Raw genomic sequence first — 24154 nt, 5'->3', positions numbered from 1 at the left:
TCCATCCTCAACCCCATCAGAACTTTAAAAGAGACAGAGGACCCCATTTTGAGGGACTGGACCCCCCCCCCCCAGAGACTCCTAGGGCTCAACAGAAACCAAAACTAGAATCCACAGAAGGACAAATCAAAAAGCATGGCACTGACTTTTACTGTAGATTATAATCAATCAGAAAGATCATAAATGACAACTGGGTAATGATTACAAACAATAAACAACTGGAAAACTTCTAGAACCTCATCCTTGTTTTGTTCTTAAGAGAGCCAGGAACATTAGGGACTAGGTAGAGTACAAATTCAGACCGGAGGAGGACAACAGTGGGAATTACTCCTATGCCCCCACTTTGAACTTACTGGAAATACATGAGCAACAAGGACTACTTCTTTTGTCCAATGCTCAGAATCAAAATCAACAGCACTTGTTCTGGTAATTGCAACACTGCTTTTGTGATATACTGTGTACAATGTAATGGCTGTAGTTCTTTTTACATAGGAAAAACTATGAACAAATTCAAAATCAGGGTAGCACACCACCTGTATGACATCAGACTCCAGATCCTCAAAAAACAACTAGCTAAGCACTGCCATGATTACCCAGACCACAGAAGTTTTGACTTCCCACTTCCACATCCCAGACAAGCTCACTATAGGTCCACTTGAAGTAAACAAAAATGCAATCCTTGAAAAAATTAAGTTAAGCTGGCAGATCAGGCTGGACACCCACCACCATCCTGGTCTAAACTCAAGTGTTTCCATTAAATGTTTGTCTGCACTCAGAAAGCTAAACCATAAATCGTATAGCTAAAACAACTAACACAGGATTTGGACATAAACTGGTAATTAACCCCAATTGCTGCTGTTTATATGAAAATGGCAGTCAAGTAAATGCATTTGTAAATCATTGCATCTACATTAGTATGGTTTATCTGGTGAACTAGTGACATGGAAAACAAGCCACATTGTTATTATTATTATTATTATTATTATTATTATTATTATTTTTATTATTATGTGTGTACAAATCGAAAAAGTAACTGGCATGGGTTTGAACTGTGTTTTTTTTACCTCATGATGTGTACAAACTTAAATAGCCAGAAGCTTTCAGTTATTAGAAACGTTTTTTTCTGCTACTGATTTGGGACTTGGGATTTCCTTTTGGTGCTAAGAGTGAAAAAAAGTGGTCAAACTCTAGCCTCCCAGTTTGCCTGACAACCCACTCCTATACTGATTACATCAGCCTCTTATATCATCTAACCCCACCCCAAGCCCCATGGCACCAACCTCTCTCTCAGGAGATAGGTTAACTGCCTTTCCACCTGATCCCTCCCAGTTTCCAGCCCTTTATCTAGCTAGGCATGATCTAGCTAGTCTTTTGCACTACCTTTACCACCTGGAACCTGATGAGAGTAAGAATCTGAATGGAAGAGCCCTGACTTCACCAACTGGAACCTGAAGAGAGGAAGAATCAGAACAGAAGAACCCTCAGTAACTCCTAGACTCAGGAAGAAGCTTGACAGTGAAGACCTCAGACTGGAGTACCATAAAACCATGTACTGGGATTTAGAGCATTTCACTTCTCACTGCAGCTACCCCACAGCAACCAGGTATTGATACTGTAGCCACTGGGCCTGCATTTAACAAAATGTCTATATTTTATAATTCCTTCTCTTGATCTTGGCTGCTGTGCGTTCCGGGCTTCAGCGTTCTTATCCATTTTAACCTGCATGTCCTGAAGTAGGATTGAAGAACCTGCCATTAAGGAGATACATGAATTAACCTGCATGTCCTGAGTAGGATTGGAGAACCTGCCAGAATCATTAATTTAAAATACAGCCTGCTGTCTCTTCCTATGTTGAGGTTAAGGATACATCAAATTAACCTGCATGTCCTGAAGTAGGATTGGAGAACCTGCCATACCTGATGACCTCAAATCCTTAATTTAAAATACAGCCTGCTGTCTCTTCCTATGTTGAGGAATTGAGACCATCTTCTCCCTGAACTCATCCCCTTAAGGATACATGAAATTAACCTGCATGTCCTGAAGTAGGATTGGAGAACCTGCCATACCTGACAACCTTGAATCCTTAATTTAAAATACAGCCTGCTGTCTCTTCCTATGTTGAGGAATTGAGACCATCTTCTCCCTGAACTCATCCCCTTAAGGATACATGCAAGTATGTCATTTGCTGTATGCTATGCCATTTCTTTAAACAATTAAGTACAAAGTACCCTTCCTTGCCAGGATAGCCAGCAGCCATACTCCTTTCTACTTCTCTACCTCCATCCTTTCCACCTTCATACTGTCTGTAATTAACTGCACTTACAGTCTCCCTCCCATACTCCTCGACCGCCTTTCTTACTCTAGGTGCTACTGTAGCAGTATAGTTTTTTGCCCACTTGATGGCACCCTTCCCCTGAAAATTTTACCTGGTATATATAACCAACTTGCTTCAACTTGAGTTTTTTCTTAGGACAATATTTTTCTTTTTTAGACTCTCTCTTCCTAGCTCTACTTAGGTCCTACACTACCCCTCTAATTTCACCATAACGGACATAGCTATCCTTACCCCTCATACTTCCTTTTGTCCTCTACCATATTAACCTTCCTCCTTATACACTTACCTTAGCAGTCAACATCTCACTGATTGTTTTTACAGGCTTTGTTTTCCTTCACTTTGCTGTTCCCGCTCCGTTCGCCCTGTGGGCTTACTCAGTTCCCTTACCCTACCCCCAATTCCCACCCACCCCCAGTAACCCTTAACCTATACTCACATAACCCCTCCTACTTCCTCTCTACCTATTACACTCCACCCCTTTCATCACCACCTACTTCCTACTCCCTCCCCTACATACCTTCTATCACCACACCCTTCCCTTCCATTTTAATAAGGCTATACCTACTCCTATTACTTTCCAACACTATGTATCCACTTTATCAAATCCTCGACATTCCTACTAAACATACATCCTTCTCAATGCTACTATTACTGTTTCTGATGTTACTTACATCCAATACCTTACCCAACCCAACACCATATCCCACACACCATTCCATCATACAACCAACTCATTCTCCACACAACACTTACACTCATTTACCTCAATATCCCCTGGCCAGTATCCCATTAAGAACCATCTACTTTTTCGCTACAAGCTACCCGATCTATATAATATCTCTAGCCCCCCTCTAACCTCCAAAACCCTTATTAATCTAGCAAGACACATCCTAGAAGCAAAGCAATCCAAATACCTCTTTAGCATACTCCAACATCTAACAACCATACTACTATCTGGAGATATACACCCTAAACCTGCCCCAAACACTACTCCCTCTACATCCAAATCAATCCTTCTAGCTTCTCTAAATGCCCAAAGCATAGCTAACAAAATTCCAAACCTGCATGCCTGGCTTCTTCACAACAAACCTGATATTTTAGCTATCTCAGAAACCTGGTTAAAACCTCATATAAATGATGCAGAAATAGTACCACCTAACTACACCATCATCAGAAATGACAGGGCCCACAACAAGGGTCGCGGAGTAGCTCTAATTTATTCATTCTCCCTATCCATTACTCCCTATAATAAACCAATTCCCCACTTCACCAATGCAGAATTAATACTAGCTCTATTTTAATTAAATAAACACAAGCACATATGCATAGCCTCCCTTTACATTCCACCTGGAGACAATATCTCAGTACTTGAAGATATCCTCTCCTGGCTTTCTTCCAATATCAGTAATGAAACTATTATCCTGGGTGACACTAACATTAACTGGTCCTTCAACCTATATAATTACTCTCAGCTCATCAACTCCATTATCAGACCCTCTAAAGACTTCTCCAGTGGTCACACCCTAGACTGGATCTTAGTCTCTCACTCCCACTACTACCCTGAAAGTGGGACTCTTCCTGACTCCCTCAGTGACCACCTTCCCATCTTTACAAGGCATTTTCCTTCTCAAGTTACACAATCACATCATCACTCGCTACCTAAAGAACTTCAACCCTAAAGCCTACTCTTCTTGTATCTTTCGGCTTTTCCCGGTTAGGGGTCGCCACAGCGGAACTCCAGTCCGCTAATGATTGGCAGTATTGTTTTACATGCTGGCTTGCCGGGCCTAACGCACAACCTTCAATGAAGGAACACCCATTCATGCATATCACCACACAGAAGACGCTCTAACTGAGAATCGAATTGGCAACGTCTAACTGTAAGGTGACAATGCTACCGCAGCACCACCACTGCAGTCTAACCACTTAATTGGAACCCTCTAAAAACTCTACCCTTGGAAAATGCTTTTGCACACTTTAATGAATCTTTCCTAAAAATACTAGATATTTATGCCACCACAAAAACCAAAAGAATAAGAAACAAAACTGCCCCCTGGCTAATCAAAAACACACTAACCGCCATGCGCCTTAGAGACAAAGCCTGGGCACATCACCAAAGAAACAAAACTCCCACCACCCTTAATGAGTTCAAAGCACTCCGCAACAAAGTTAAAAAGCTTATCACCACAGACTGACAGAATTACTTCTCCTTACTTCAAAACAACCATAAAACCAATCCACAAAAATTCTGGAAAGGTATCACTACACTCCTAAAAGCTGGCACAACTGAAAACCCAAGCCCTGACCCTAATGCACAAGATATTGATTTGGCCACCCAATTCAACTCTTTTTTCAGTGAATCTATTTTCAAACTAACCTCATCCTTCTCCCCCTAATCCTGCATCTCCTCTCTTGCCACCCTCTTCATCTCCACTCTCTCATTCCCTATCTACTCAGCCGCCACCATTTTCCATAAAACCCATTCCTGCTGCTACCATAAAAAAACTCTTGCAAAAGCTAAAAATATGCACCAATGCCCCCGATAATATCCCCTCATCCTTCCTTAGCACAGCTGCTGAAGCCATTGCCTTCCCCATCAGCATCCTAATCAACCGCTCTATCCAAGAAGACATCATACCCCAACTCTGGAAAAAAGCATTCATCATTCCCCTCCACAAAGGAGGCAATAATAACAATATTACTAACTTCCATCCCATCACCATCCTCTCCCCCATCTCAAAACTCCTTGAAAAATGTATCCATCTTCAACTCCTCCCCCATCTCTTAGACAACAACTTATTAACTCCCACCCAACACGGTTTTAGACCCAATCACAGCACTATGACAGCCCTCCTATCCTTCTTGGAAACTGTGAATAAAGCCAGGGACTCTGGCTTGACTGTATCTACTCTCTTACTTGACCTCTCTAAGGCCTTTGATACTATCTCTCACAACCTTCTCCTTACTAAACTATCTAACCTAAACCTATCCCTTTCCTCTCTCAACTGGTTCACCAGCTACCTCTCTAACAGGCAACAAGCTGTCAAGTGGAAAAAAGCCATCTCCCCCTTCTGCAACACTCCCACTGGTGTCCCCCAGGGCTCCATATTGGGTACCCTTCTCTTCAATATATTCATAAATGATTTCTTCCACTCAATCCCTTATACTAACCTTATCCAATATGCAGATGATTCTATGATTATCTGTGCTGCCACATCCATCACCACTCTCTTAAAGCTGACTCAAGACGCCTTCTCTACCACAGAACAGTGGATGAAAGACAATCATCTAGCACTCAATGCATCAAAAACCAAACTCATGCTATTTACCCCCTCCAAAACCAGCACCATAGACAGAAACCTATTTTCCATTACCAGCCAGAATAACACACCTCTTGAAGTGATATCTGAAACTAAACTATTAGAGGTCCACATTGATGACCAGTTTAAATTCAAGTCCCATTTACAACTAAACATAAAAAAACACCAAAAACTTGGCATGCTCTACCGACACAATAGATACCTCACTACATCTACTAAGCTCACTCTCTCTACTACATTTCTCATCCCTTCCCTCCTTTATGGTGCCCCTCTCCTTACAAACCTACAATCATCTCTCAAAACAAAACTGTCCTGTTATAATAAAATTGCCAAATTTGCCACTAGCCACAAATCATCAACCCATCACTGCGTATCTCTCCACAAACTAAACTGGCTAGAACTTCCCAACTATCTGACCTATACTCAGCTTACTTGTGCACACAAACTAATTTTTCACCCTTCCCTCTGTCCTTCCCTTTCCTCTTCCTTTAAAATACACTACCCAGAAAGACTACTAAGATCTAACAACCAAAACCTAATAGAACTGAATAAACCCCTCCACCCCCCAGGACAAAACCTCCTATCCTTTTCTCTGGCATGCCTATGGAACTCCCTCCCTCCATCCGTACCACCGCTAACCTCCCTTCATTTAAGAAATCACTTCACTCTCATCTAACACTGAAGTGGGAATGCTCCTGCTCCCACCCCACATAGCCTATTCCTCACTTCATACAGGCAACCGCCCCATATATTTCCATACACCAACTTCATACTTGCATTTAGCAAATACTAAGCCAATTGTAAATAATGTCTTATAATTCTCAAAATTGACTATTCCTTTACAAGAAACTGTATATTTACTAATGCAATGCTTTGTTTTATTAAATGTAATCTAAAAATGTATTTGTAACAGGAAAAAACTTTGACTTGTCTTGAAATCAAAATGTATTTTGTAAATTAATGTAATCTTTGTTTTGTTTTGTTTCAGAGCTTTTCTCCCCAGGACTCCATTAAAATTGGTTCTTATTGGCCCAATGGACTATCCTGGTTAACCAACTGCAAATAAATAAATAAATAAATAAATAAATAAATACATTTGCAGTACAATGAAAATTGTTGTTCCAGGGCACCACTTGCCACTGCTGTATTCTTTACACCACAGGCACAATTTGCCTATGCTCAAAGAATATCTGAGATTCTTAAGTTTATTAAACGTTTTTGCATACTCTGAAGTTCACCACTTGGTGGATTTTTATTCCGTGGGCACAGAAACACTATACAAAAGGCTCTGAGGTCTCAAATTTTACTTACATTTTTCCTCCTACTTGTCCACACCCATGAGCTCTGTAAAACAATGAGCACTGTGACTTGTTTTCCACTGTATGCTATTTCTCTTGATGCATGTATTGTTCAAAAATGAGAATCATCTAGTGTAGCTTTAAGTGACTACCTCCCCTGCATGTAAAAAGGTCTGTCTTCATCAAGAGGAAGAAGCATGGGGACTGGTCACATTAATCATGTATATGAACCTCTTATAAACAGGTACTGTAAAGCTTTTTTGCTATACAGGAGAATATTAGCCTTTCACATTGTATGTCAGGAGATAGTACATCCCATAAAAGTGGCCATAGCCTTTCATATTACATATGATAGACTGGAAAAGTTCTGAACTAAAGCTTTCATAACTTGGCTCCAAGGAGTATGAATCTCACTGATGCAGACACAGTCTCTCTTTTTACATGTGTTATGAAACAGACACAAAGTCTGGTGATAGCCTCATAAAAGCAGTCATTTTCAACGATCAAAGTGCAAACCACTCTTTTAGATGGACCTGATGAATCTCTGGCGAAAGTGTTTTCTTAAATATAGTTCTATAGCTGTAACTCATAGTGTGTTGTCACTTTTTGTTTGTTAGAATTTAAAAATAAATTTAAACCTTTTAACTAAGAATGGGGTGGTTTCACAGGTTGCTGAGCTGGTAATCCCCCATGCATCTTTCAGGATTATTCAAATAAGGAACTAACCTCTAATCTTTGGGACTGGCTCCTTGTTTTTCCATCTCCCAGACTTTTCTCCAATTAGTTCTCATGGACCCTCCCACCATTGTCTGTAACTGCCTTTAGAAAATGGGCTTACTGTACATCAGTACCCTGACTGGAGAAGGAGCATTCTCCAGCAGGGTATTAATGTACATGTAATGCCCACTGAAAAACGAGTCTGCCACTTCACGGCAGTATATCAAACTGCGGTGGAGCTCAGACTCAGAAAACAAAATGCCCGCCATTATTTTACATTCACTAAACAGCACTTTTGCTGTTTAGCTAGTGTAAAATGTGAAAAAAGAAGACAAAAAAAAAACATTATGTACGTGTGTGTTTATGTGTGAGTGTATGCATGCATGTCACTATACGTGACAATGAGCGAGCGGGACGTTATTTTACACTCACTAAGCAGCTCTTTTGCTGTTTAGTGAGTGTAAAATAAAAAAAATAAAAAATAAAATAAAATAAAGCCTGTATGACAGACTGTATGTGTGTATGAGAGTAACAGAGAGAGAGAGAGAGAGAGAGAGAGACTGATTGAGTGTGTGTGTGTGTGTGTGTGTGTGTGTGTGTGTGTGTGTGTGTGTGTGTGTGTGTGTGTGTGTGCATGCGTAAGTCAATGTGTGCATGAAAGCAGAGAGACTGTGTGTGTGTGTGTGTGTGTGTGTGTGTGTGTGTGTGTGTGTGTGTGTGTGTGTGTGTGTGTGTGTGCGCGCGCGAGTGAAGTGTGAAAATGAACCAACAATCCCCTGCTAGCATGTGTGAGAGAGAGTGAAGAGAGAATGATCTCTGCCATCGCTTACAGATATGGGCTTTCTGTAAAATTGTTGTGTTTTACTTACTTATGTATTTTTTTAAGTACTGTTTTATTTTTTTAAATATATTTTCGATGTAAAATACTTCCTCCAACACTATTAACATATACTACAGCAAATATGAAACATTAGATGGAGGAACTATTTTACATCAAAAATATATTAATAAAATAGAGCTTAAAAAAATATATAAGCAAGTAAAAAAACATTTTACAGAGAGGCCATTCTCTAATAATGCCCTCCAGGATGTGTGTGTTAATGTGTAATTAATGCCCTTCCAGGGGTGTAGAGTCCCTCTGCCGCACACCCTAGCTGGGCATTAATTACACATTAACACACACCCTGTCAGGCATTATTGCTTGCTTAAATAACTGACCTGTTGAATGTAATGTATTAGAACAACAGCACTCATACACCTACCTACTTAAATGAATAAACTACTGGAAACTTCAACAAGGTGCCTTTATTCCTCCCACAGGGAGGGTATCAGAGACAGAGAGTCTCCTAACTCTGCTAGCTAAAGTGATTTTATCTGGACTAATCCTTTATACTGTTTCTTGTTAGTCCTGTTACCCTCTGAGTCACAGGTGGGATACCAGACTTCACTCAAGCCTTCTGGATTACCTCTGTTTTCCGTTCCCATCACCAGAGACACAAGGCAGGATTTTTGCCAGGTCAAAAATGTAACATTTCACAGCAACATTCAATGCATCCCTGATGGTTGTTAATGCTAGGAACATTCATAATAAAGTATTAATAATAAGTGTTTTGTTCTTTTATTGGGAATTTTGCTACATTCCCACAAGATTGATGCTGTTATTGTTTGTGAAACATAGTTCAAGAACAATGACTGGAAACCAGTTCTGTCAGGGTATAAATGTTTTTAGTGTAACAGACATTCTAACAAAAAATCAGGTGGAGATGTTATGATATGGATTAAAGATAGTTATGAGACCTGTGACTATTACATGTTCAGTGATAACACAAATATTATACAATGTCTCCCTATTAATATTCGAAAATGTGCATGCTGATTGGCCAGCCCAAACAGCATGCCCATTGTAAATCCCACAATATACCAATGGAAAAAGGTCCGGTCACCCAGAATTTTTTCCGTTGGTATAAACTGCCCCAAAACCTTTTTTTTATAATAAAAAAAAAAAGAGAGAGAGAAAGGAACAACAGAGACTTTCTTTTCTCCATTGCTTCCATTTCAAAGCATTGATGTACTGGGTATGCGTGGGAATGCAAGTCCATACGCATGTGCAGTACATCAAAATGCAGAAGCAGTATACCACAACCGGCGGAAGAACAGCAATCCGCCATTATACAAAGACATTATTTAAGAAAAGTAAGTATTTTTTTTCTTAAATAATCTCATTGTATAATAGCAATAACCTACTCCTTGGTTGTGGTATATTGAAGATTTACCCACCATTGCCTTTGTTTAATCATTCTGGCTTCGCCGTCATGATTAAACCACACTAACCTTGGGTAAATCTTCAATATACCACACTATGTCATCAGTTATTGCTCAACTATAGACTGTGTAACTGTGACAATAAATTCACCCCTGGAACATATAACAATTGTTGGAGTGTACGGACCACCAAAGTCAAGTATCTAGAGGAATTTATACATTTTGTGCATCAAACACAGGAGGGAAGAATAACAGTAGCCGAGGACTTAAATTTGCCAGAAACAGACTGGAATAATATTTATTCAACAACTTTAGTAAGGAAGTTATTCACGATGTATGTTCAGGAACAATTGCTTCAAATTTTAAAAGAACCAACCAGGGAACAGAACATGCTATACATTGTTTATGTTACTAAAGAAATTACTGTTGCTTCATGTCAAGTTGATGTGAAGTATCATGGGCTTATGAAGGTTAATTTGTTGCTAGAAAATTCTGCCAAACTGAAATCTAAACCAATGCACAGAAGATAAATAACAGATTATAGGGAAGCAAAACAGTCACTATGTAAAACTAATTGGAGTGATGTGTTTGATGGAAAAACTGTAGAAGGAATGTGGAAGGTTTTAAAGAGAAATTGTTTGAGTACAAAAAATTAAAAAAAAATTAACATCAGGATCTAGGAGGCACACAACATCAGGAGGATATATTTCCATAAGAACAAGATACTTGATTAAGGTGAGAGACAAAAAATGTAAGAAATGGAAAAGAGGTTGAACTACAACTTTGAAAACTGAAATAAACAAGCTGAACAAAATGTGAGATAAGATCAAGAAAATTTTGAAGAAAATTTATATATTATATAAATATATTGAGCATAAAAGGAAACCGGTTTATAGATACATAAGATGTAGAAGGAGTAGAGACATATTAACCGATAAACTGTGTATAGATTCTGAAATGTATTCTCAGACACCACAGTTATAGATATATTTACAAAATGTTATGCAAAACAGTTTGGTTCCACAAAAGGGGTAATAAGTTGTCCTAGTGACATCCAAGTAACCTCAGATACTGAAATCAAATTAGATTCTGTTGAAAAAGATCTATGCATGCTGGATCCAAACAAAGCACAGGGTGAAGATGGAATTAGTAATAATGACCTGAGAGCACATCAGCAAGAACTTGCAGTACAATTAGGAGTCCGGATGGAGAGATGATAAATCAGCAAGCAAAGAAGAGTAGTATTGTTGGAATTGAATTCATCCTCAAGTCTTGGTGAGTATCTTCACAAGATGTACCCTGTTTTTCACAAAGTCTCACCAAGATAACACTGATGTATAGAATGTATTTTATATAGCATATATCTTTGACAGAAGTAGGTTAAAAATGAAAAGGTGCACAAGACCCAGGATAAAAACGTGCCCAATCCTGTTAGGTGCACTAGTGCCAGGACTGGAAAAAAGATGACAGTGCTGAATCCTTAAGATATAGAAACATTCCTACAATGGGGCTAGGCCAGGCCAAGGGGGAGGATGCTCCCCCTCCCCATTGTAGAAGGAATTAGTAGTCCACAAAAACTGATAGGCCAAAAAAGAGCCATACAGAAGATAGGGTGGACTACTGAGGATAAGAAAGAAAGTATGCATTGTTACGATTATTCAAGAAGCCCACAATTTACAGACGGAAGATATATGAAAAGATTAAGAGAGAAATTAGAGGAAAGAAAAATACTTCCACAAGAAAAACTGTCAGAAGCTGCAAATGCAAATGTGTGTTCATTAATACAACAGATCCATGAAAAACATTATACAGACCAAGAAACCTTGGGCCATTTGGAAAAAGAAGCAACTAAGGAAGTGCAAAAACATAAAGAACAAAATCTAGAGATTTTTGAAAGTTATAAAAAAGGAATATGGACATGGGAAAGAAACAGAGATCTGATATGGTGCAATATTTACGCAAAGGAGAAAGACAAATTAATCAAAACAAAAAAGGAAGCCCCAAAATTATTTAATGAGAAATACAGGCAAAGGCATCCAGATATGAAAAATTTCACAATAAAAAAATAAGATCACAAAGAGGGAATGTAGAACAGAAAGTTAGTAAAGTAGAAGTTAAAAAAATAAAAGCTGCAGTTATGGAACATTTGTGAAGGCAAGGGTTTAGTGTAGAAAGTCTAACACGGGTTATATCACAGCATGATGAAACAATGAGTCCCAAAAGTAAGGAGAAACAGGAGGAGCAAGAAACATCTGAAGAAGAAATATAGACATGGGAAAGAAAGAGATTTAATATGGTGCAATATTTATGCAAAAGAGAAATCAAAACTAATCAATACAAAAAGAGCAGCACCAAAGATATTTGAAGAGAAATACAGGCAAAGGCATCCAGACATGGAACATTTTATAATACAAAAAATAAGAAAACAAAGACAAAACATAGAAAAGTGGATTAGTAATAAAGTTAAAGAAATAGAAAATGAGGTTATGGATTACCTGCAAAGTGAAGGATTTAGTGTAGGTAATATAAGCCAGATAACATCAAAGCAGGATAAAGCAATGGGCACCCAAATTAAGGAGAAATTAGTGGAGTGGGAAGCATCTGATCAGTTACCATATGAAGAGACTTTGGAGCCTTCCACAGGAAACACTCAGTTGGACAGCAAGGGAAGGAGCAAGAAACGGTGGCAACAATGATGCAGTCAGTGTTGTGGAGAGATGAGCCAGTGAGTTCCCATATGAAAGAGCAATGGATGACACAGGATGAAACTGAAGAGAATGTGGCACAGGAAGATGCTCTGGAACATTCTATAGAATTCCCATAGGAAACGAGAACAAAGAACGAATGTGTCCTCGGTTTAGAAGAACATGATCTAAGAGAAGAGTTGCTTGATTTAATAGAGATGGACAGGCATATTAAGATCAATGAAAGAAATAGACTACAGAAGGTGAATAAAACCCAAAAAGATAGACGTTTGATTAAACAAATGAATATAGTAATTAGGACTGTCCGTAGAGATCCATGTGATATGACAAAAATAAATAGGATATATTACTATGCAGCTAAATTAATAAGAGATAAAGTCTTACTACAAGAACACAGGCTAATAAGGGAAAGGAAGGGCAGAAATCGAACGCCACCATGGAAGTACTGAAGAGAGAAAATTATAAAGCAGTTAAGACAAGAAGTGTCTCTGCTAGTACAGAAAAAGGGAAAAAAATCAACAGAAACACTCAGAAAGAGAGATGTAATAACAGCAACACACAATATTATAACAGATCTATCACAAATAATAAACTACAAATATCAGCACAGGCAGAAAAACTTAGAATTAATGCAGATAAATAGAAAGGAAAAGTACAAAATAACCAATTTATTGATGACCCCAAAAAGTTTTATAGAGAACTGGGAAACAAGGCAAAAGAAATTGAAACACCACCAAAAAAGAAGAAATAGACACATTTTGGAGAAACATCTATGAAGATCCTGTGGAACATAACAAAGATGCTAAATGGATAGAAGAAGTAAAAGAAATAATAAGAAGTTCAAATGGACAGGATATTAAATGGGAGGAAGTAACAGCCACAGAGACTGAGGTAAAGTTAAGGAAGCTCCTAAACAGAAAACCCCAGGCCCACATGCAGTACTTAAGTTCTGGATAAAAGTATTAACATATTTGCATGAAGATTAGGCCACAAGTACGAATTATTTATATGTGCACCCTGAACAGACACTAGCCTGGTTAACAACAGGAAAAACAATGCTCCTACTTAAGCGTGAACCTGCAAGATATCCTAGATCAATAACTTGCCTTCTGACGATGAATAAACTATACACTGGAATTGTCACTTAGAAGAAAACTCAATCATGGCAATAGAAAAAAATAGGTAATAAATGAAAGTCATATGGAACAAAGGATCGTTTGTTGTTAAATAATGTCATAATGGAGAATTGTAAAAAGGGGAAGACTCTAAGTATGGCATGGACAGACTACAAAAAAGCATTTGACAGTATACCACAATCATGGATAAAAGAGTGCTTAAAAATGTATAAGATACACCCTGCACTAATCAATTACATTACAGCAAACATGAAACAGTGGCAAACCACTTTGCAGTTAAGCCATGATAAGGGACAAATTATTATTCAAGGGATAAAAATTAAAAGGGTATATTCCAGGGTGACTCTCTGTCACTACTGCTGTTTTGTCTTGTCCTTAACCCGTTAAGCTGTCTACTTAACAGGTTAGGTTATGGCTACAATTTGGCTCCCAGAAAACAACAAAGTGCAAAGACTTCTCATCTTTTTGTAGATGATTTAAAACTGTATAGCTCATCAGATGAGGAAATGAAAGCACAAATGCAAGTGGTCAAAACTTTTTCAGATGATATAAGAATGCAATTTGGACTTGAAAAACATGCAAAAGCAACCTTTAAAGCAGGTAAGCTGCAGCACCAAGAAAACATCAGTTTAGGACAGGAATGTGATACAAAAGAACTTGAGCAAGACGGAGTGTATAAATACTTGGGAACTGATGAAAGATCAACAATAAAACATGAACAAATATGAATAAAACTTAGTAAGGAATATTTTAGAAGACTTAAATTAATACTGAAAACAGCGCTGACATCTAGAAACAAAGTCCAGGCTATAAACCAATTTGTTCTTCCTATCCTAACTTACAGTTTTAGAGAGATTGACTGGCCCCAAAGGATGTTGGATAGATTGGACGGGAAAACAAGAAGGATGCTTCATGCTCATCAAATGATTTATAAAAATCAGCATATACCAAGATTATATATTCCCCACTGTGAAGGAGAAATGGGCCTCCTTGAAACTGATTACATGTATAGATCTGCAATCATGGGACTACATACATATCTGCTGACCTCACAAATCTCAAATGTAGTGAAAGTTTTGAAACACAAGGAAAATAAGTCTACGAAGACTTCCCTGCTTAGTTTAACAGAAGCATATCAGTGTCAAGCGGGAACAGAAATCAAACCAGAAGTAGATAAAAATCAGGCAGCAACTGAATGTGCCTAAAAATCAAAAGTGAGAATATAAGGTGAAGGATCAGATGAGAAGGCAAGAAATGTGGAAAATGCATAAATATAGTTGCAAGTATAGAAAACTCTTGGAACAACCTCATGTTGATCAGGATAAAATGCAGGAATAGTTAAGGAGTAGTGAATTTAAACCAAAAGATGAAAGGTTAATACTGGTGGCCCAAGATAGTGGACTACATACATGTTGGTTTACAAAGTCCATAGAGTACGTGGGAGAAACAGACAAGTATAGGTTGTGTAAAACAGAATTGGAAACAGTCGCACATCTTGTTGCAGGTTATGATATACTAATGACAGAAGGACTATATACTGAAAGACATAATAATGTGTCAAGACTGCTGCATTAGGGATTGTGCAAATATTATAATACTGAGGTAGCTGAAAAACACTGGAAACATGAGCCACAAAGCATTATAAAAATGATGAATTATATATCACATGAAATCACCCATTACTAACAGTTCAAAAAAATGGATGCGAGAAAACCAGATATAGTAGTCCATAAAAAGAAGAGAAAAGTAGCATTGATCATTGAAATTGCTACATCCAGTGACTACAGTGCCTTATGTACAGAGAAAAACAAAGTCATAAAATACCAGGATTTACAGGCAGAAATGAAGGCAATGTGGAAGAAGGATACCCAGACAGTTCCAATAGTAGTAGGAGCAACAAGTCTTATAAAAAAGAATTTACAATCGTACTCAGTTATGTTATGGATACATGTAACTCTGTACGAATTGCAGAAGGAGTCATTACTGCTGTGAAAAGTACTTCTGGCTAACACCAAAGATTGAAACAATACTAATTTCTTGACGTTTAACCATACTTTGACTTATCAGTAAAAATGAAAACTCCAGCAAAGCTAGAACTTCCACGGAGTGGCCTCCCAAACCTCTTGTATCAAAGGCACATGGAATATATGCAAATGATCCTTATGAACATCAGGTGTTTCAGCTAATTGGAAGCAGTGGAAGTTCTAGCTTTGCTGCGGTTTTCATTTTGTTTTTACTGATTGATTTGTCAGTGACCTTCTCACTCATTGTTTTAGTTTGTTGTTTGGGATATTTTTGCAGTGACCCTAATGATAATGGACATCAGCTGGGTATAACAGCCCTGTGTTTCCAATGCTTAGTCAAACAGCCTGCTTGTGCTGTGCTGATGAGGTCATAACAAGGCCAAGATATGCATATCCACAGCTAGTGGGGTTTGGCTTTATTGTCCTGAAATTGTCCATTAAAATGACAAAACAAGTCATGGGCATTCAGAATCACCAGTTAGTTAAAAGACCTGATGTTCAGAAGGATCATTTGCATATATCCCATGTGCCTCTGATAGAAGAGGTTTGTGAGGTCACTCAGTGGAAGTTCAAGCTTTACCAGAGTTTTCATTTTGTTTTTACTGATTGGTTTTTCAGTGACCTTCTCACTCATTGTTTTAGTTTGTTGTTTGGGATATTTGTTCAGTGACTCTAATGATAATGGACATCAGCTGGGTATAACAGCGCTGTGTTTCTAATGCTTAGTCAAACACTCTGCTTGTGCTGTGCTGATGAGGTCATAACAAGGCTGAAATATGCATATCCAAAGCTAGTGGGGTTTGGCTTTAATGGCCTGAAATTGTCCATTAAAATGACGAAACAAGTTATGGGCATTCAGAATCACCAATTAGCTGAAACGCCTGATGTTCGTAAGGATCATTTGCATATATCCTATGTGCCTCTGATACAAAAGGTTTGGGAGGTCACTCAGTGGAAGTTCTAGCTTTGCTGGAGTTTTCATTTTGTTTTTACTGATTGGTTTTTCAGTGACCTTCTCACTCATTGTCATACTTTGACTTAGGAATGGGATCCATTCCCGTCATGGTAATATAGACACCCAAAAGACTTGGAGAATTTAAAAAAGAGTGATACCATTATATCTATTATTTACTTGATCATATAAATATGGGAGATTCTTCAATACTGGAAACATGCATTTATTAAACCTGTCTTTAAGGGAAAGGAGAGTAGTACAAACTCAGAGTCACAGAGACCCTTAAGTCTACCTTCATGTTGTGGAAAAATAATGGAGATGGTCATATAGATGCCAGAACTGGAAAGGCTGGAACTTGAAACCATATATCAGCATGTATATGTTGAAAATAGATCTGTTACCATCTGTAACATGATGTTCTGTAACAATATAATAACAGCTATGAATGAAAAATTGTGCTGTGATGTAATTTATATAGATTTAATTTCAGCATTTGACAGGGTCATACATAAAACACTGATCCATAAATCAGAGCAATTAGGTATTGGCATACTCTTGAGAAGATGGACAGCTGCGGATAGCTGCATGGCTTGCAGATAGGATATGGCAAGTATCATACACCAATTGGACAGGTGAAACTCTAGGATATAGTCAGAGTGTCCCATAGGGCTCTGTCCTAGGTCCATACTTGTTTAGATTGTACCTTTTGAATCTATCTTTTTCATCTGAGGTGCTCTACGGTCTGTATGCAGATGACTTGAAATTGGGTAAACTGATTACATGTGTTACATATAGAGCATGTCTGCAAAAGAACTTGACTAAATTGACCATTTGAGTACAGGAGAACATTATGCTGATAAATATATCAAAATACAAGCATATTAGAGTTGGGAGACATAAACTGAAAGGAGAATATTTAATACAGCACAGAGTGATCGAAACTGTAAATTCATTTAATGACCTGGGTATATGAGTAGATACAGTTTTGAGTTTTTCTAATCATATCACCCAATTGTTTAATGATAGTTATAGAACTATAGGTTGTATAAAAAGATTTATAAAGTCTAGAAAATCAGAAATGATGAAGTCATTGTTTGTTAATTATATCAGACCCAAACTTGAGTGTGGAATAACAATATGGAAAGATTATAGGAAAACAAGCATGAGTAAATTTGAAAGAGTACAGCAGAAATATACCAAGGGCATCCATATATGTGAAAATTTAAGTTATTATGAAAGACTAAAATATCTGAACTTGTACAGTGTCTCTTACAGATATCTAAGAGGAAATCTTATTCAAGGGGTCTATATCACATAGTCGAAGTGTCAAAACATCGACTATGGAAATATCAAAGCCAAAAGTTAAAAAATTGAATACTCTGAACACTCAGAGCAGCAATTTTTTCCCAGGGAAAAAAATCGCTGCTCCTGTACAAAACGCAGAAACACACGAACACTAAATACTGTTTCTAATGTGGGGGGCTGTGCCCCCCACCCCCCTACTTAAATATACCAACTCCGAGATCGCACCACAGTGGAGGAAATAGCAAAGCTGCAGAACCGGCCCACCAAATTCTTTCCCTGGGAAAGAATTCAATGTTCTGCGGCTTCGTTATTTTCAGACTTCGAACTTCCCATTTCAAAGTTACGGCATTCAGACTTATGAGTGATCGGACTTCTGATATAGACCCTATTCAAGTATATAGGGCATTTAGAGACAACTACCTCTGGGAATGTTTGGGATTATCAAAAAGTACTAGAGAATCATTAGCCAACCTATGTAGAAAATTCTATAGGAATGAGAAGTGTACTAAATAGTTCTCTGAAGGAGCAGCTGATGCATGGAACAGACTACCAGATTACATCAAAGCAAGCAGTAGTTTAAATATTTTTAAAAACAACCTGGGCAGTTATTATGGGAACAAGTGTTTCAGTATATTGGCAGGCTAGAAGGGCATTAATGTCCATGCTTGAAATATTTGTATGTATGTATGTATGTATGTATGTATGTATGGATATATGCATGTATGGATGGATGGATGTATGGATGAATGTATGTATGGATACATGTATATATGCATGGATGGATAGATGGGTGGACGTATGGTTGGATGAATGGATGGATGTATATACGTATGGAACAATGGATGGATGGATGGCTAGATGGATGGATGGATGATGGATGGATGTATGGATGTATGGTTCGATGTATGTATGCATGCATGGATGATGTATGTAAGTATAGATGTATGGCTGGATGATGGATGTGTTGATGTATGGATGGATGGATGGATGGATGGATGGAGGTATGTATGGATGTATGAATGTATTTATGTATGGATGGATGGATGGAAGGATGAATGTATGGATGTATGTACGGATATATGTATGTATGTATGGACATATGTAAGGATGAATGTATGTATGTACAGATGTATGCATGTATGGATGGATGCATACATGTATGTATGTATGTATGTATAGATGTATGGATGGATGGATGCATGGATAGATGGAAGGATGCATGTATGTATGTATGTATGTATGTATAGATGTATGGATGGATAAATAGATGGATGTATGGATGGTATGGATGGATGTATGGATGAAAGTATTTATGTATGGAAGGATGGATGGATGTATATATAGATGGATGGATAGATGGATGTATAGATGTATTGATGGATAAATAGATGTATGTATGGATGTATGTATGGTATGGATGTATGTATGTATGGATGGATGGATGGACGGATGTGTGTATGGATGGATGAATGTATGGGTGTATATATGGATGAATAGATGGCTGTGTGTATTTATGTATGGATGGATGGCATACCTCTCAACTATAGTGATTTTTGCAGAATGTCCAGATTTTTACCTCATATTTTTGGTCCATTTTTCATAAAATTGAGGTTTTCTGGCAAATTAATGGCAAATCATTAAAGACAGAACTTAGAAAATAATGACAGACATTTGAGTTTCAGACTTTATACCCTTCAGAAAATTAATGATAATGCAAAACCTGTTATTCTATCAACTTTCTAGGTTTGTAAGAGCAATATTTAAAAATTGTCCCTATTTTTGGGCCTTTGTCCCACTTTTATTCATGGCTTTGTCCAGCTTTATTGCTCTGAGAGGTTGAGACGTATGATGGATGGATATATGTATGGATATACGTATGGATGTATGTATGTATGGATGGATGGATGGCTGTATGGCGGTATGTATGTATGTATGTATGTATATATGTATGTATGTATTTATGTATGTATGTATGCATGGATGGATGGCTGGATGGATGTATATATGCATGTATGGATAGATAGATAAATAGATGTATGGATGGATGGATGGATGGTATGGATGGATGGATGTTTGTATGCAGTGAAGAGTTCTTCATTGTACTCCCAGTGCCTACATATTTGTATTCAGTGGTGTAGTGATGATCCTTTGACCTCACAAGTTGGATCCTTAGGAACAGGAGTTCTGGTTCAACACCTAGTGTACTGCTACTTCATAAGTAGTGTTGTCACAATACTAACAGGCCTAACAGATATTTTGAACTAAGCTTTACAGTGCGTTTTCTTTTCTGAGAATACAGTCCAATTAAACAATATATAAAGCAGCTAGATCACCCCAGAAAGCAATATACTGTTATCAGTGAAGACAAGTGAAAGAAACCTGTGAAGTTCTGTACTGAAAACAAAAGTGCTATAAATGTTTGCACATTTAAGTGTACTGTCACCTTAATCTGTATTACAGACTATGACCTTACCCATCTGCAGGAATATGCCTTCTGATCCATAGGGAGGACTGCCACAGTCCTGTTGTCTCGCTGTTTTTTTTTTTTTTTATGTTTTCTACAACGCTGGTATGGTTACAGTGGTAATTCTATATTTCTTCAACAAAAGTGTTTGATAGTTGCTTAATCTTCTAGGCAGCTTTTCCATATGGGTCACTCTACCTGCATTCAGAGGCGGCTGTCATCCTGTATTACTGCTAACTTACAACCAATCCTTCTGGAAAATGCTTTTTTCATACCTTAAAAAAGTCATACTAGGACCTTTGTGAAGATGAAATCTGGGTCAGGTGTTAGCTCAGCTGCATCATAGTGCTTCACTCCCTATTCTGATTCTCATCTGGGATAACTTCTGTACAAAAGTCTACACATCCTCCCTGTATCCAAATGGGTTTCCTCTAGGTGTTCTGGTCTCCTTCCATATACCAAGGGCATACCATAGAAGAAATGGTGCTCCTTCAAAATACCGATAACTGTATTTGCAGTCTTAGAGTAAGTGAGTGAGTGAGTGAGCAAGTGAGTGAGTGACTGTGATATCTCTGTCAGGATAATTTCCTTTGCCTTGTGACCACTAAGTACTAGGATAGGCTCTGGATCCCCCTCATGACCCTCCACTGGATTAAGCAGCTAATCTAAAACTGAAGAAATTAATGCTGTTTTCTATTTATGTTAAGAACTTCTGCATGCCCACAAGAAAATATATTGCTATGCATGTGTGGGTCCCTATTAATTATTCAAACTTTTCAAAGTTTATTCAACACCATGTAATCAAACTTTGAAAAGTTCGAAGGTTAAAAGCAACGGCTCCATATGACACAGATTGGGAAAATTTACCTTTTCTGCACATAAGTGCGATCTCTGAGTTGGTATATTTAAGTAGGGGGTTGTGGGGGGGGGGCTGCTCAGAGCATTCAGGTAAGTTTTTTTTTCTAATTTTTTATTATATTTTTGAAGTTTCAAACTTCGCTCATATGTTGTCAAACATATGAGGTTCGAAGTTTTGAATCTTCGAATATATAATATAGACCCGCATATGCTGCCTCTCCATCACTACTGTGAAGACCAAATTAGTATTTATGATTTTTTCTGCTCTTGTGCTATATTTGCATATATATCTGACACTACATAATGTTGTTCTTACTATTCTAAAGCTTTCTTTGCTTAGCTGTTTGCCTTCAATGTTTATTTGTACTACTCCTTCTGTATATTTAAATATTGTAACAGCTTTCAGCTATAACTCCGCAGAGCTTACTGCAATTCTTAAATACAATGACTGCACTGTTCTCTGTTTCCCATAGTAGATGTAAATCTAATCTTTCATCATATGAGTGAAACCCTGAAGCAGAGGCAGATTTACAAATACCTATGGATCCACTTCACATCCACATTTACACTTTATTCAACTTGTGGCTGATGTAGCTGGCAGCTAACTTGATGCAATATCTGCAGAATGCCAGTTCTCACTCATATCTTATACCAGCTTGTAAACAGCTGTGTGTTATAACTAACTGTGATATACCTACTGCCACAGAACTCACATTTATTTTGTATAAAACCTTCCTCAGTATAATGCTTAATTGCTTTGTATCCACAGTCTCCAGACTACACTATGTGGATGCCTGCTTCAGACCAGAAAGTTTCTAGTTGAATCTTTATCCACTTGTTGAAAGAGTGCTTCTTTCTCCATTATCAGCTGTTTGTTGTAAAAGACAAATTACTTATCCACTACAGATCTCTCATTTCTGAACATCTCAGCATCAAACCCAGCTGTTTAATCACATTGTTCCAACCTCAATGCCACCAAACCATCCACATCTCAGCTTTTCATGTCCCCCTCTGCTAGCAATCTAAATGTTTCCAAAAGGCGTTTACATAATATCTTCTGTACATAGTAAGTATGCCATGCCTACAAAGTTTGCATCTAACTGCAATGGACGCAAATCTGCATGTACATGACATTTAAATGTAAGTGTGTAAGTCACAGAAAAGTCATTTTCCAATGCAAAGCATTTGCTAGTAAGTAATATGAATTCAAGAATGCATTCCAAAATCATAATAAATAAATTATACTGTTTTAGGAATACATGTTTTACATAGAAAGTCATACTACTTTACCAACACAATGATTTTTTGTCAGAGCCATCTGAATATCTTTTCTGCTTTATTAAGTTACATTTGCAAAAAAAAAAGATCACAGCAGGATGCGTGCACATGCATTTTCTTTTTCAAAAATGCACAGCTCATGTTCAAGTTTTCTATTCTTTGCTTTTTTAAATAAAAGCCAGTTTACAAAAACTAATTTATACGGCAGTCTTAATGCCATTTCAAACAATACAGAACATACAGAACATAAACAAATCTATTTTATCCAATAAGTAATAATATAACTTCATGCATTCTGCTTAAAGAAATTTTCATTTCTAACGTTGTGTCTTACACCCTTAATGTTTATTTTTTGCAAATTTACAAAGGAGGTAAACTTACTGAAAATAAGGTAGAGCTGTGGCTATTTGGTTGCTTTCTTTGTTGGTTGCTATGAAGAAGGCACACATTGCAAGGCTTTCTGGGAGTTGTAGTGTTTGTCACACTAATAATGTGCACAGGGAAGTACCGCAGCAGCCAGAAGAATTACCAGATAGCAGGCATTGAAACTTTTTTTCTAGCAGCTCTTGAAAGAACCTCCCTTCTCCTAAAGATCATTTATGAAAGATTAGCAATGTAGGCCAAAAGATACATAGGTAAGCCATGTAAACTGTTATGCAGATAACTTTTCAGATGAATCCTGCCTGTGTACATGTGCTGGAGCAATTACATATCCAAAGGTCAAGCAAATGACTTTATATACACTCGATATATACACTAACAGACATTTCTGATATTTGTGGTGGTATTCCAGCCTTCTGTTTTTGGATGCACATGATATCAGGTTGCTTGCATCCAAATCCAGACCTCTGCAAGGAAAGCAATGAAATGAAATGTTCAACTACTGCCATCTACTGATAGAAGTTATGAATAACAGAATAATAAAAAATGGATTCACTTAATGGGATTTATAATTTCAGTAAACAATGGATTCCTCAGATAAGGCTACAAGACAATTTTAAGTAACAGAAAGCACAGTTCACGTGTGATATTTTAGAAATGTTTAGTCTTCCTGTACCTGTACTGCATTTATCCTGGATTACAAACACAAGCTTGTGTTACAAAATAGAGTGGGATGATTCCTAAATGAAAACCAAGCAATACAGCATGACCTGATACCATGTCCCACTGAATTTAACATAGCTGGTGATGTGAAGAGCAACAAATGATGGAACAGAATCAGGAAGCTGATACAGCCTGACTATGTTTGACACAGACAGTGTTAAAAGTTGTATTAAAACAAAAAAAAAAGTTTAGTGCACTGTGGGCACTTAACATTGTTTTGCTATACCCAGTACCACAGCATTTCACAGATTAAGTGCACAGATGAAAAACACACTGTAAAATGAGTTTAAAGGTGTAACACAGCATCATTGCAGAGAGTAGCATCCCCAAAACAGCTGCTGTAATTGTTGGTCAAGGCTGTAAGCTAAATGAAGGTAAAAGAGAAACAGCCAA

The 24154-nt window shown here is 37.6% G+C and overlaps 1 protein-coding gene across 1 annotated transcript in view; it reads right to left on the bottom strand.

The window, feature by feature from the left end:
- LOC122804120 overlaps window positions 1-23175 on the bottom strand; it is a 253667-nt gene extending 230492 nt beyond the window's left edge. The window contains exon 1 of the mRNA XM_044073767.1: window positions 23039-23175. The gene's annotated coding sequence lies outside the window, so the exon portion shown is untranslated. The remainder of the gene's footprint in view (window positions 1-23038) is intronic.
- Window positions 23176-24154: the final 979 nt, after the last annotated feature.

The sequence above is a fragment of the Protopterus annectens genome, chromosome 6.part0 (genome assembly GCF_019279795.1).
Source record: "Protopterus annectens isolate FY-2018-M chromosome 6.part0, PAN1.0, whole genome shotgun sequence".
Taxonomy (NCBI): domain Eukaryota; kingdom Metazoa; phylum Chordata; order Ceratodontiformes; family Protopteridae; genus Protopterus; species Protopterus annectens.
The sequence above is the reverse complement of the archived record's forward strand: the minus strand, read 5'-3'. Positions and strand labels throughout refer to the sequence as shown.